This window comes from Rhinolophus ferrumequinum, chromosome 6 (assembly GCF_004115265.2).
Source record: "Rhinolophus ferrumequinum isolate MPI-CBG mRhiFer1 chromosome 6, mRhiFer1_v1.p, whole genome shotgun sequence".
In the NCBI taxonomy this organism is placed as follows: Eukaryota; Metazoa; Chordata; class Mammalia; order Chiroptera; family Rhinolophidae; genus Rhinolophus; species Rhinolophus ferrumequinum.
Genome location: NC_046289.1, coordinates 54,640,404 through 54,655,762, shown reverse-complemented (window position 1 = coordinate 54,655,762; position 15,359 = coordinate 54,640,404). Strand labels below are relative to the sequence as shown.

Sequence of the window (15,359 nt, the reverse complement as noted above, 5' to 3'; positions counted from 1 at the left end):
GCCCGCATCTAGAGGACTTACTGCAACCTTTGCCCACCATAAACTCTCAGTGACTGCTGATGATTGACAGAATTAATAGAGATAATGAATAATTTAGTGCTCCTGTGCTCTTCAACCATCATGAAATAAGACAAAAAAATCCAGTATAATTTAAGCCTAACATCTAAAACAAAATGATGCAAAGTGAAAACAATAATAATTTAATTTTATAAAGAATGTCACCAAGAGATCTAAGCACTTTCGTATCTTCAGGGGACACTAAAATGTACAGATAAATGTTTATGCGGCATTAAGAATGCAGGGGGTAACCTCCGTTTTTACAAAAAGTTTCAAATAAAAAATTTTAGTGAAAAGCGTTGCGTGTACTTCTAGGAAATCTCATCATGATCTCAGTGTAATAGCCATTTGTAAGAGAGCCCTGAACTGATTCCTGCCAGGGAGCTTTTTTGGAAAACGGCCCACTCCGACAACTTCCTGGAATTCTCTCTGTGTAAGTCAGCAACTTGCCTGGCACCAGCTGGGCACTAAACTGAGACACTGGGAAACTTAAGGGCACATTCTGGGGTGACACAGTGTGCAATTTATCACTTGAGTCTTAAAATAAGGCAGTCAGACAACAGTCATACTATTCAAATCACAAGATGAGCCTTCTTTCTTTAAATAAAACATACAACTAAAAGTGACGACTGAAAAAAAAATAAAATTAGGGTAATTAGGCAAGTATTTGTTGCACTGCCACAATTTTGTACTAGGTGCAGAGGTGTACAGAGAAATGAGATAACCTCTCTCCTCGTGACCATCCAGTGGTTCCCAACCTGCATTCCCATGGGTCTCAGCATTTGTCACAGGGAATTACATAATTGTCTAATTCACATTGTCTCTTTAAAATATTTACTTGAGTTATTGTTAAAAACTGTGATTTTAAAAGGAGAATTTTTATACTAATTTTTATGAACTTGGAAACCATAAACACACTGATTTATACTAACAGATAACTATTTCAATGCAGATCGAAGACTAATCTCTGTGCCTATATTTAAATTGTAAAGATTTCATTGATTAAAGAGCTGGTATGTAAGTTTACTTATTAAAAAATAAGTAAGCTTATTTTTTAAATCCAGTTCTGTAATGGTGTTGTAAGACATGTGGTTTTCCAGTAAAACAACTCCTATAGCTTCACTTTTTAATGTTAGTAGTAGGTATTCCACTCGGAAAATTACACAAACAAGTGCTATTGAAGTGCTGTGGTGCTTACCCAGATGACTCGTATTTTTTTCATAATAATTTAGCCAAAGCAATCTACCAAAATGAAATGGATGTTGAGATAAAAAGTTTATATGACTGTCATTCCTCTGTCTAATTTCAAAGCTCGTAATTCATTGATCTTAGTGTTTAACTTTGCAATATGTAAATTATTAAAATTAAAATAAGATACAATTTGAGTACTTCACTTTTACAAAAGATTTAGATGTTTACAAAAGTTTTAAAGCACTAATTTAGATAATTTCTCTAATAACAAAAGGAAGTTAGTCATTGGTAAAAATCTTAAAAAATGTTTATGCTTTACACATGAGATGGAAGTTACCGGTGGAATGGCTTTACTTTTTCTAATATTTTGCAAATTCTAAACTATGGCTCTGTAGAAGATCCCATACAAAGGAGAAAACAACCGAATTCACTTCATAACATAGAAATTATTTTACAGTAACTTTCTGATATTTAAGCAACTATGTATATGAGAACAGCACAAAACTCTTTCCTTTGGGAATCAGAAATGGAAAATTTTTGAACTTGTGTTCTAAAATAGCACTTTATACCAGAAAAAGCCCATGAAGGTTTACTTGATGTTTTCCATTTCTTATTTGATTAAAAAATAATAATAATTTTGGATTACTGCTAGACATTAAAAGAATAGATTAAAAATATTAAAACTTATAATTGTGCCTTGTGAATTTGGGAAAATGATGATTGGGCAAGGAGCGGACAGGGAAAGTAAAACTATATTCAATACAACTAGGAAGGGAAACCTGCCAATTGTAATAAATACAATGACTTATGATGCCTTCATCCTCTTCATATAGTTGTTATAACTGGAGCATCTAAGTGCTTTATACCATTAGTCACTACTATATTGCAGTTTCATTCTTACATTTTTTTCCCCAGTACCTTTTAGACCTATGATTTATGCCTACAGAATAACTAGAAAAACCATATATGCTTTACATACAGGTTCCAGAAAGAGACAGAACTCAGCTAAGTAAACTTATTTTTTTAAATCCAGTTCTGTAATGGTCTTATGAGACATGTGGTTTTCCAGTAAAACAACTCCTATAGCTTCACTTTCCACGTATGGACTTTTTCCAGGGCTGTACTGCTTTCTTAAGCTATACCATGGTGGAATCTTATCCTTTATAATGTTTTGGAGAAAGCTGAGGGTGGCGCCTGCACAATTTGATTTGGTGTAAAAATACACACCAAATCTGATTTCTGTTACATTAAGGCATTCTCTGACAAAATATACAGAACAAGAAATGAAGTGAATTGTGTTTTAGAAATATCTTGCAAGCTTGTTTCCCTGAATACCTGACCACTAATTCAAAAAAATGGATCAAAACCCACTTTAATTGAATATTTAATAGATGATTTAATGGTCAAGTTAAGATACATTTTAAATGCTAAATATAAAAATGATTTGTGTTTGCTTACTGGAAATATTTGTAATATAAGCAAACACATATAATAAACTAATATTTAAAGCAAATTTACTATAAAATAAATGAAATGACCACCTTCAATTTATAAACATAGTGCATTCATCAAACTATATTTTTGACTAATAGTTGGCTTTTATAATATGAATATCATAACAGTGGATTGCCATTACAGCAGCAATAGTTTAACTCATTTTTTTAAATGTGTAACATATTTCCTTTAAAATGAGCCGTTGAAAACATAAAAATGGCAATATCCTCCTAGGGAAAGGCCTGCATTTAGCTAGAGGGAAACACATCAATTTTCATAAATAAATGGAATTAGTCTTGTGAATTCTATCCTCAATAGATGCCCCACGAAATAGTGTGATTGACATAAAAGAATCTGAGATTAACAAATAGGAGCATGCAATTCTAGTCTAAGGTCATCTTCCAACAAGTTGTCTCAACACAGCAAAGCAACGCGTACTTAAGTCTACCGTGCATAGTTTTCCTCTCATTGAAATAGGCAATAGGCAATGTCTCACTTCATTTGATATCTGTAAAGAGAAATAAAAAGACACATGCCAAAAACCTTTTGAAAGAAGTAGGGTTATGTAAGTAATAGAAAAGGATCATTTAAAAATAGTCCACCTAATATTGTTTTAGTATCTGAAAATAATGTTCAAATACGTAGATATTTGGGGGGCACTGAAATGGCCATTTCTTCTTGACACATTGTGAATGGACTTTAGCTATAGTAGAGACCTTGAGATCCCTAAGAAAATTCTAAAATCTCCTTTGCATTCCTTAATATTAAACACACACACATATGGTATCTGAGTACTACCATTACCTAGAGAGTTCCTGACATCTTTACTACAGAAAAAGAGACTGATTAAAACCTTTCATTCCCTTTCAGTATAATGAGAACCCCAGACAATGTTAACGGGTACGTTACTGGTGCACACAGGTGAGCAGGCAATTCTATACTGTGTTACAGGTATTTTGCCATTACCTCCTGAAACACGGTTTCATAGTGCAGGGTATGCCATATAAAAAATCAATGATACTGCCCAATCTCAGCAGTTTGAAAGAAACATAAATCAATGGCATAAGGGAAGCAGGTGATGTAATGACGCTAGACTTAAGTAGATGGCTTGAAGAGATGGATCATGAAGTTTAACCTTTGAAATTATTCATTGGATATTAATATAAACACACAGAGAAGTACATTTAGTTACCTTGCTTTCCTAAAATTCTATTCATTAAATCAAGATTTTTTTAAGTGGTAAAGAGAAATAATAGATCCTATTCCTGGAAAATATCTAATAGCAAATACTTAATAAGCCTGATTTTACTTTATGTTTCAGTTAAGGATGTTTGTAAAAAAGGAGCTCAATAATGTCTATATAAATCTACACACACACACACACACACACGAAAAAAAACGGATGGTAACACCCAAACTTGTCAATAAATAGTAAATGATACAGATGCATCCAAAGGAGATGAGAAATCAGACCAAAAATTGATGTATAAGTTGGGAAAATTTTAATAACTGATTCAAGGAGGGTGGGAGATTGAGGTAATAGACACATATACTTGAAATTAGCAACAAGAACTACAGCAACTCAGAATGTATTGCTGACATGATCTGGACTCTGATGATTCTGAAGGACGTTGGGTGTTATTTGGTCTAAAAGCAGGGAGGAAAAATTTCTCTCCTCGGTGTAATGTGAATGTACTTTCTCCATGTGGGACATGAAGTACTAAGGTTCCATCTAAATAATCTAGCAATAAAAAAATGAAGAAAAAAAAGTACTGCTTTACAAGTAAAATACTAAACAGAGAGATATTCTGAAAAAAATTGGACACAACGGTTTTCTGTATCTCCTGCTTTACTCACTCTCAACTTTGCACTGGAAATGTCTCACTTCTCTTAAAATTATTTGGCTCCTTTTATCTTTCAGGAAAAAGCCCCACACCAAAAACTTTACATTCTAGATATCTCACCTTCTAGATCTAGACTGGCACATCCTATATCCTGCCCACATTAAATTTACCCCCATTTCCTGACCAGGCTATATTGCATGCCTCTGTGTCTGTCCTCACGTTACTATTGCTTTTGCCTGAATACACTTCTCACACCAAGCTTTGTCTCACTGGTGTCAGTTGGGGCCTCCCAGAAACCAGTGTTAAGATGGAGTTAGAAATGCAAAAGTTATATTGGGAGTAACACCTGAGAAAGAATAAGGGCAAAATCAGAACTGGGTAAGGAACTCTCTGTTCACTGTGCAGAACTGATTAAAGTCTCCATCAGCCCAATGAAAACTCCAGAACAAAATTGGCTGTCAGAGGTCTGTATCGACCAGAAATAGCTAGACCCTTGTACCACCACCTTGCTCAGCCATTGTCCCAAGAAGAGTCTGACCTCTGCTCCAATGCAGAGATGGAACCAGATGCTAAAAGCTAGAAGCTGTCAGCCAGCCACACTTCCAAGCTGTCAGCCAGCTGGGCCAGTAAGTAGTCCTTTCCTTCTTGTAGAGGGACATAAGCATCTCTCCAAGTCTGCCACACCATGATTCTCCAAAACACATATGAATGTCTACTCCTGTGTGAAGCCTTTACAAATCATCCCCAGGCAGTTGGTGGCTCTCCATGTTTCCATAGCAATGTGAACTTTAGTATCTCATACTGCATTGTGGTCTCATTATGTATAAAGGACTTGACCTTTTGGAAAGTAGAAGAAGTTTCTATCATATGCTTCTCATATTCCTAGTAGAGAGCTTGGGAAACAGAGCACCTAACATATATTCAAAAGAGGTAGAGCAAATTGATGGACGGATGGTTGGATGGACCCACCAGCTTGATGATCAATCAGGTTGGTTATTCCCTACTCTGGTGCAGAGACACCAACGGGTATACCTTGTATATGTCAAAGGGTATTATGAACATCTCAAAAAATCATCTTAGTATACTTTAAGTACTAATAGGCTATTGTACTTGAAGGATAAGATGTATCAAAAATTAGTACATACTAAGCCAAAGTTTTGGTTATGTTCCCAATCATTTAATGAACCTACCTGTGTAACACTATCCATCCATTATTTTCATTTCCAGTTTGCTCAATTCACAGATTGGGAAAGAGTTAACCTGATTTTTAAATTCTAAGTTGTACTGTGTTTATCTTGTATTATAAAATAATGATTTCACTTCAGTTGTCAGTTTTGGAGTTTTCTTTAATAACTTCCTTGGGGAATGCTGAGTACAGAACCAGGCACCATTCATTCCATCAGCCAGCGACACTGACTCAGTGTTAGGCCCGGAGCCAGGCTTTGAGGACACAAAGATGAAAGTGAAAGAATAGGACAAGGAGCTTTTTTTTGTTACAGAGGAGACAGAACTGCAATTGGATGATTTACTACACAGCCTGGGAGATACTATGACCAAAGTATAAAAACAGTGTGTGGAGCGCAAGGGAAGGAGCAAACACATAGCTAAGGAAGGAGCTTCATGAGTTACTTTGGGGTTACGATGTGGTTTCGTCTCCCTGTGCACTTTTAAAAGGGGAGAGAGACAGAAACAAAGACAGGCCTCGGAACATAGAGAATTCCTGTCCTGACAGAAGTGGCTCTCTGCCGGGTGGGCACTGCCTCATCGGGGAAGGAAACTGCTGTGGTAAGGGACAGTTGGTTTCCCCAGTGACTGTGGAGACACGTATTGGCACTTAGTGGGCAGGGACCAGAATTGCCAGATGCCCTGCAATGCTCAGCACAGCCCTTCACAGTGAATAACTGTCCTGTTGTTTCATTGATTTCCAAATAGTCCACTGGGCATTCGTGGACATGGAAGAAGCTATGTTTATAATTTCCTGAGCCTAGAACCTACCTTTATTTTACGCATAAGAATCTTTCAAGGTGTTTAATGCACCCTGAATTTCCTAGGAAGGCTACTGCCCTGTATATCAGGGAATGGGCATGTTTTGCTGCTGCTGTTATCCAGAATTGTACCAAGAAAATCCATTTGGACACCCCTGCACCCTCACACACCTGCAGGTTACCTGCGTTAGTAACTGTCGTCTTCTCAATGATGGGATGTCGGCATTCTATTAAATCTTTTAGCATAGTCATCCCAAGCTTTTCCTATTGAGACACATATTATTTTATTATAAATTACTCTTTGTTTTTCCTTTAAAATTTGTATCTAAATTATGTGTGCAGACAGGTTGTATAACTTAGGCATTTCATTTTAGGATTATAATCGGGGCATTACCAAATATTGACTCTGAAGTCAATGCAAGGATTGAGAGTAGTTGAGAACCGCTACACTTAAATTTTCTAAAATGTCAAGACTGACCTCATCCTGATGAGAAGAAACCTGAGAAGCTGAGTTCCCAATCACCATGCTCTTATGTAAAATCAGCTATGAGGTGTGCTTTTACAGTACATGGGGTTAGTGGGGCCACCTGGCTGGAGGACAGGTGTTGTTGCATAGATGTAAATAAAGGGCCCACATTCATCTGTAGCAGGTAAAAGGGAAAAAAAAAGTAACAATTCTTTTTTGAATGGTCTTCATTTCTTGTAGCTTATTCTTGGGGGTTGAAAATAAGTGCTTTACCTTTTTTTTTTTTGCCTTCCAACATCTGTCGGCATTAATTTTTGCCTGGTGGTTCTCTAGAATGATAAATTGCTCCTAAGCTAAATAGATAAATTTACAAAAAATGCCTCTGGATGAACACTTTAGAAAAAAACCATCATCCTGATAATGATCTTTCCCATTCTCTTCCTACCTACGGACCAACATATTATTTAGCATTTCTTCCCTTGTGCCTTACTTAGACCAGACTTCTTTGATACATGCTTGTCATTGTCATTTATCATTTATCCGCTTACTCGGGCAGCTTTGAATGAGCACCCATCATGAGCCACGTGGTACATTAGCTGCTAGAAGCACAAAATTAATAACTTCCAACTTATGCCCTCGAGGAGTTCAGAGAGGTGGGGGAAAAAAAGGCAAATAAACAAACAATTCGTGTGCCAGATGATAACACACTATTTTTGAAGGATAAACAAGAAGTGTAGAAATTGATATAATCTAAAATTTTAGTACCTTACATTGAACCTTAGACATAAGAAGCACTTAGTAACAGCTGTTTTGAAGTTATCCAAAGTGTTTCAAGGCTGTAAATTGGGCAGATACAGTGATGAGTGATAGTGGGAAAATAAGCCTGCCGCCATCAAGGCAAGTGACATTCTGATGCAACGGGATATTGCAACTGCATGGGAACAAATGGATAATTTTTCTTTCAGCCACCATTTCTCTAACAATTGCCTTGCCATGTGCCAGAAACTGTGCTGTTTGCTGAGAATACACAACTAACTGTATTCCAGTCTTTTTTCTGTGACTGGGGAAACCTAATGTCCCCACAGCAGTTTCCTTCCCCTATGGGGCAGTGCCCACCCTGCAAGGAGTTCAGGCATACCAAAATTACTTCCAGAACTAGGAACGAAGATGGATATTAGCTAATAGAATTACATTTGATGGAGGAACTGATATCACACAAACTCCCAGGCTCAGAAGCAGGAAAGTAGTCAACAGGGAAGAGGCTGACCTAGGCGAGCCAGGTTGTAAAGAGGGCTCCAGGTTTGCAGCCTAAGGGCTACTAGCTAGTGACCAGGAATCAGCCAGAAGTCCAAAGAGAGACCCTGAGTAAGAACCCAGGATGTGAATCCAAATACAGTAGTACCTCGGTTTTCGAACCTCTCTGTTGACGAACATTTTGGTTTATGAACGCCATAAACTGGAAGTAAATGCCTCGGTTTTCGAACACGACTCAGAAGTCGAATATGTCACACGGCTTCCCCTGAGTGCAAGATCCTGAGGCCTAGCTGTCGGCTGTTTTCGAACGTTTCGGACTCGTGAATTACATTCGAAAACTGAGGTACCAGTGTACTGAGGAAACAGTGTTTGACACAGCAGCTCCTTAAATACTTCCATGGAGAAGCTGCAGCTGAACAAGGAACAAGAAGACAAGTTTCAGGTTCAGCTCGGGGCTCTCTAAAAATACCAGGTTGAAATTAGATCATGACAAAATGAGTAGTGAACAGCCAAATAATCAGCCGTTAGGAAGGAGAAGCATTCTACATGGTTACAGACTATATTCGTTCATGTATCTATTTTTAATTCTTTTGTGAGCCTGCTGTGTGTATAGCACATGGTCCCAGGATGATGACACTTAGAAAACACAATTTTAGTGTATAGTCCAAATTATCTCTGGCTGCTAAAGAAAAGCAGTCAGCTGATTTTGCTTGTCTCCTCTTGCTTTTACTAATTAGGAGTTAGCTGAGTCTTTTGTACAAGCTATCGCCCCGTCCATCCATTCATCCATCTACTCAATAAACGCTTATTACCAGCTACTAGGTGAAGGACCACCCTACGTGATGGGAGGAAAAAAGATAAATAGACCCGACCCTTGTCCTTGAGGGGTCAGTGTTGGGAGGCCACTCTCAGCTTGGGAGAACAATAGCACAAAACACATCGATTTCAGCGACAGAATCTAGATCGCTTTTTCTTTGTCAATAAATTTAAATGGCTATGCAGACAATAATCAATAAAGTGGTGCCTGCACAACTGTTACCAAGGAAATATTTAACTCAATTCCTGGACGCCACCGTCTCTGTGCAGTCGGGCTAGGTTAGCATTCTGATTGCTCACAAGGAAAAGAGACGATGAAATACTCTAGTTCTTCATATGCCAAGATGAAAATCATCAATCTCAATCTCTGTGAAAGATGAAACTACTTTTGGAAAAAGAGCAGTGAACTCTATCAGTCTTTCTTAGGCAATGTAATCTTTAAGATGATACAGAGAGGGCAGAGGCAGTGGAGAAGTTCAGAAGAATTTATATGGGGAAAAAGGAAAATGATGAAATTTCTCCATCAATTTTACAAGGAGCTAAAAATAAGGCAGGACATATATTAAACCCAAATGACGACAGTGTTTTTTGAAAGGTGTGTAACATATTCTAGGTACTAAATAATTTATTTGCTTATCATATATAAATTCATCTTCATCTAACACGTGAACCTTGATATTTAAGTAAGATTGTCTATCACATGATTCAAATTAATCTATAAAAATGAAAATTCAAATTTCCTCCTCTCTTCCTCCCACACTGCCAGCGCTTAATCCTTTCAACTAAAATGTATGTGCCAAATCTTTTTCATTTCGAGGATTTACCAATTGGCACTTCCAGTTCCCAGTCGTAAAACTTTCTATTTTTTAACCTCTAATAAAACTTATAATTATCTAAATTTATATTCCAAAGAAAAGTCTTTAGTATTAAGTACATTTTTAGTGAAATAGATTATAATGCTACACCCAAGGTTAGTAGAAATTAGCTATTTGATATTTGCTGATTAACTTCTTCAAGGCAATCTTTCCTCTGTTGTTATGCCAAATATCTGGGGTCTTTTTTGGCTGCCTTATAATCCCCAAACCGAGTAACACCTATCTCTGTAACTGTCATATAGGAGGCACTTGGTAAATATTTGCTGAATTAAGAAATAGTGAAGGAGAATTGTGGTTAATTGGGAGGCAATGACAGATACTGATGGATGAAGAACCCAGATTTTGAAGCCAGACTGCCTGGGTTTGACTCCTGGCTCTGTTGGTAATAAGACCTTAGGCAAATGACTTCTTTTGATCTGTTTTCTCATCAGTAAAATGGATATAACAATACTACCTATCCCCATAGACTTGTTTGCCTGATTGAATGACTTAAGGCATACAAAGCAATTAGAACATGCTAAGCCATATCAATGTTAGTTGTTGTTATTTTCTTTGTAATTATCATACTTATCCTGGAAGGCTGAGGATTGGGAAAGAAAGGTGTTGGCATAATGAGATTCAAAGGGGACCCAGATGTTCTCCAGAGAGGAAATTAAAGACATGGGTTTCTTTCTAATGTCCAGGTTCCTCATTTATTAATTATATGATTCTTGGGAGGAACAGAGCGGCATAGGTAGCTTCAGTGGTTTTAGCAAACAGCTACGTTCTGTTTTAGTTGGATATAGCCACTCCAACTTTTTGTCTGGCTATATCATATTCACCTTTCAGACCTTGGATTAGGCATCTTTTTTCTAAGAAGCCTTCTTGACCCCAAAGACTCAGTTATGCTCCTATAGCCTCTTCTTGCTATGCTCCTATAGCCTCTTCTGTGGCATCTGACACACTTTTATGGTTACCTTGATGCTAGTTTGTGTCTTCAACTGGAGATTTCCAATTAGTTCTCTGTGGTATCCCCAACTCTTGGATCAGTGCAGAGAGGCACAGAGGAGAGATATAGAAGAGTGATGCATACAGAATTATTTAAAGTTTCAGAGACAGCAGAGTGTGCGATATAGAATATCAAGTTACCACCCGGCATAACCAAAAGCTTATCACATCTGCTTACGTAGCTCAATCCACCCAAATGCTGTGGTTAGGATCCTTTCTTGCAGAAAATAACAAAGAAAAGCCCTGAAGTATGCATCACCAATGCATACATATTTGCTTGTAAATAACATACATGCTACTAGTTTATCAACATTATGTATATAAAGAATACAGAAAAATAGAAATTTCAAAAGAAAAACATTAACACACACACACACATACAAACATATGCACACACATATCTCCTGACGTAGCTTAATACTCATTTGGCAATGCCATTTACATCTTATTTACTTAAGCTTGCATTACTAGTGTTGTCTTCAATCTACAGTTTCTTGGCAGGAAACTCTTGCCCATTTACTAAGGGTTAGTTTAGTTAATACTGTGAAATAAAATCTGTAGGTCATCTAAGCAGGGCCACTTGGACTGAACCCAGCAGGGGCAGCTTTCTGTGGAATGGGTCTTCCACACTTCCTTCAGAGTATTTGGAATACCATATGCAACACTGCAATGCCTGACATCGGAATTAAGTCAGCATACCAGGATCATTCCACGAATCAATTTTTTTTGTTTGAAAACTATAAGTATACGTTTTCATTATCTTACGCCTCTATATCTAATCCATCAGCACATACTGTCATCATACCTTCAAAATACATTCAGAATCTGATTACATTTCACTTTCTTCATCCATGCCACCATATTGGTTCCAAGTCGTCATCGTTTGGATTAGCGTAAGGGCTTCCCAACTGGTCTCCGTGCTTCTGTCCTTGGCTCCTGAACCTCAGACAATGTGATCCCGTTAAACTATGTGCCATTTGTCTGCTCAAATGGTTTCCCATCTCAGAGAAAAAGCCAAAGCCCTCACTATGAGATCCAAGGCCTTCTTTGATGTGGCCCCATTACTTCTCTGCTCCTTGCTCACTTGTATCACACAGACCTTTCCTAAATGACTTCTGGGGTGTTCTCACTTAGCCTGGAGACCTCACTGGGGGTGGTGGAAGACGCATTTACTACAACTGAAGAGTCAAGAAAGAGTTTCCTTGGGAAGTAGTTAACTATGCATCAAAGCCTTTCCACAACTAGACAGATTTCCTTCTGAGAAATTCAGCAGGCAGAGGAAGCCATTCCCAAGCCAGTCCTTCTGCTGATGGCCACCGGGGCCACAAAACTTTTCTTCTGAACTGCTGTTTATTTCCTTGATTTACTATAAAGGCGTGGTTTTATTTCAACAAAGAGCACATTTTTATTATTTAATTTTGTAGGTAAGTCTTTGAAAACGATGCATGTAATAAAGATTATTTGCAATACCCATATATGATGCATCATCTTCACAACCACAGTTGAACGTGAATTTACATTCTGCCCCTAATTCCAAGGTGACAGTTTTATCTACAAAGCCTCCATTTCTATTTAAATCAATGTATTTAATATAACAATTTAGAGCACTTGTTTAAACTGATCCCAATAACATTAAAAAAAAAAATAAGGCAAAATAACTTTGAAATGTACTTTAATAAAAGAAACCACGGCTGGTTTTATAGCAATAAATCTTAGTCTCAAATATGAGTGTTAATGGCACAATTTGTTATTAAGGAGATTTAAAGAAGATAGCAATGTAATCATTATAAAAATGTAAGCTCAAATAAAATCTACCACTCTCTCATAAAATACCATACGCAAATATTAAGACCTCAAATAAATACAGGCTGTGAAATGTAACAACTGAAAACACTGAAGAAAAATAAGATATAAACTTATAAAGTTCAAACACACATTAGGCTTCCACTCTCATTTCACTTGATTTCCTTTGCTTTGTCATGTACAAATAGTTGAAGAAACCTGGCGATTTTCTGTATTATAAAGGCTGAATGGCAATGATTGAACACTCTGCATTTTCTTTGGTAATAGAAAGTATGATTTATGACAGAGGAATAAAAATCTAAGAAAACCACTCAATAAATTATTCAATTTTCAGATCAAGCTGATTTAGAGCGAATTTCGTTCAAGCTGCCAGTATGGAAAATGCCGTTTACTGGATAAGAACACAGTGTTTAAGAGAGTATCTGAGTATGTGGCCCTGTTTTTAGTAATGTTTTGACTATAGACAAGGCACATGACCTCTTTTAAGTCCTAGTTTATTCACTAAACAAATGGGATAGCAATAGGAAGTAAATCTCAAAGTGCAAGATATACACCACTGGTGGTATTCGAGATAGCTGGTATGGTTGTCAAATACTATTTATTTTAATGTATATGAGAAAGATATATAATTCGGAAGTCAAATTAAAAAATTACAGAGGCAATTTCTCAGGATAAGCCTACAGAGCACCATGGGAATCTCTCTTTCTCAGAGTTGTTCTTTTCAGCTGTACTTTGAAACTTCATTTCCATGAACACGGACATGAAAATACACAAATGACTCAAATGTTGAAAACAGAGACTTAAGTCTCATGGGAATTACGTAAGAATTAAAGGAAAAAGTGAAGTAACATTCATAAAGTACTTAGCATAGTGTTGAAGTACAATAAGAACACAATTACTATTATTATTATTATTATTTTGTCCTTATCTATTATTGCCATATTACTATAATTCTAATAAACCAAACATACTATGCCCTGGCATAAAGAAGTTTATGAGTATCTGTGCATAATAAAACCATCATGGTACTTTCCAAATGATTTACAAATAGGCTGCATCAAGTAACCAAGAAACCAAGAAAGAATAAAAGAAATTAAATTAAGAATAAAATTTTTTTTAAATAAAAAGGGGATGAAGGGGAGCTCACAGAGGATAAATGAGCAAGAACCTGATAAAAGTAAGCAACGTAAACCTTTTATCATAAGAATATTTGGTAAATAATATAGTGCAATGACTCTGGGGCTAAGTAAATTTGTCTATAAAATTTGAGGAATAATCACACCCAGTGACTAGGACCTACACTGTCTCCCTGACTTTTGAATCAGGATATTTAAAATGAATAAAACACCTTTTTTCATTTATTTATTTTTAAAAATTCCATCAAGTAATGCAGAGCATACCACTGAAATAAAGGTCTAAAACTTTCTCTGTCATTTTTCTAAGTTCCTCTGAATAGTTAAAAAAACAATAATAAATATTTTCTAAACGGGGGGATGGGAAAGGCAATGTTACATCCAACATAATATTGCTTGAAATTTTTCCTCTTCAGTGTGTGTTATGTGTTTCCCATTTTATTGCAGTTAATATTTTCCTACAGGTAGTATTCCCCCCAAAAAATATGGTTAGCATTTTGTGAATATGTTATATTTCTTTTAAACAAAATATTCTAAATTTCATCTACCAAAATATAAAGTAGCATTGGCACTTTTGTGTTGTAATTCATATCACAAACTAATCCTAAATTTTCTTTTAACATTGGCAAAGGATCATTCAACAATAATCAAAAGATAGTTAATATCTAAACTTGAAATCTGGATCTCTATTTTGATTTTTGGCCTTCATTAAAGAAGGCTTTTTCTGCTCTATATCCTCTCTCACTACATAGTGCCCTCCAATCAGGATAATCTTATAAAAATAATACAAAGAAATAAATAGAATACATTTTTAAGAATGACATCTCTTCGAAGATTTAACATTTTAACTAGAGCAACATTTCTCTGGGTCCCAAATAAATAAAATCTCTTTTTGAGTACCTAACAATTTTTTAACAACCAGGAACATGTACATTTGTAATAAGTTTTCCTGATAAAAATATACATTAAACCATATTAAACATCAGTTTATTCATCAAAAGCTTATCAATGAATTTGAAAATCAAATTTGTACTTAACTTTTTTTTACTGTTTTTTATTCGTTTATTCTTTAAGTCACACTAATGGCTGAAAAATTAGTTAACAATTTACAGCAGAAATTTAGATTCACTTGATAGCCATAAACTATAAATAGTATCATTGTAAAGTTACAATGATAAAATATATTGTAAAATCAAGTGGTCCAACTATAAACCAGTTTAATTTTAGTTTGTACTAGTCTCTTATTCCCCCAAAAGAAAAACAAACAAACAAAACAAAAAAACACAAAAAAAACAGGCCCATGGCTATTATCAAGGCACCAAATGAAAACAAACAGGGCCCATTGTTATCAGGGTATCCCTGTAATGTATCTATCCCATTAAGCTACTGCTGTTAATCGTGTTTTCACTTTTAATCACTTCAAAACATTTTTAACAATTGGTGTAAGTTTTTGT

At 36.1% G+C, this 15,359-nt stretch overlaps 1 protein-coding gene across 3 annotated transcripts in view; it reads right to left on the bottom strand.

The window, feature by feature from the left end:
• WDR72 (WD repeat domain 72) overlaps window positions 1-15,359 on the bottom strand; it is a 204,887-nt gene that overhangs the window by 59,720 nt on the left and 129,808 nt on the right. The gene's annotated exons all lie outside the window — the stretch shown is intronic.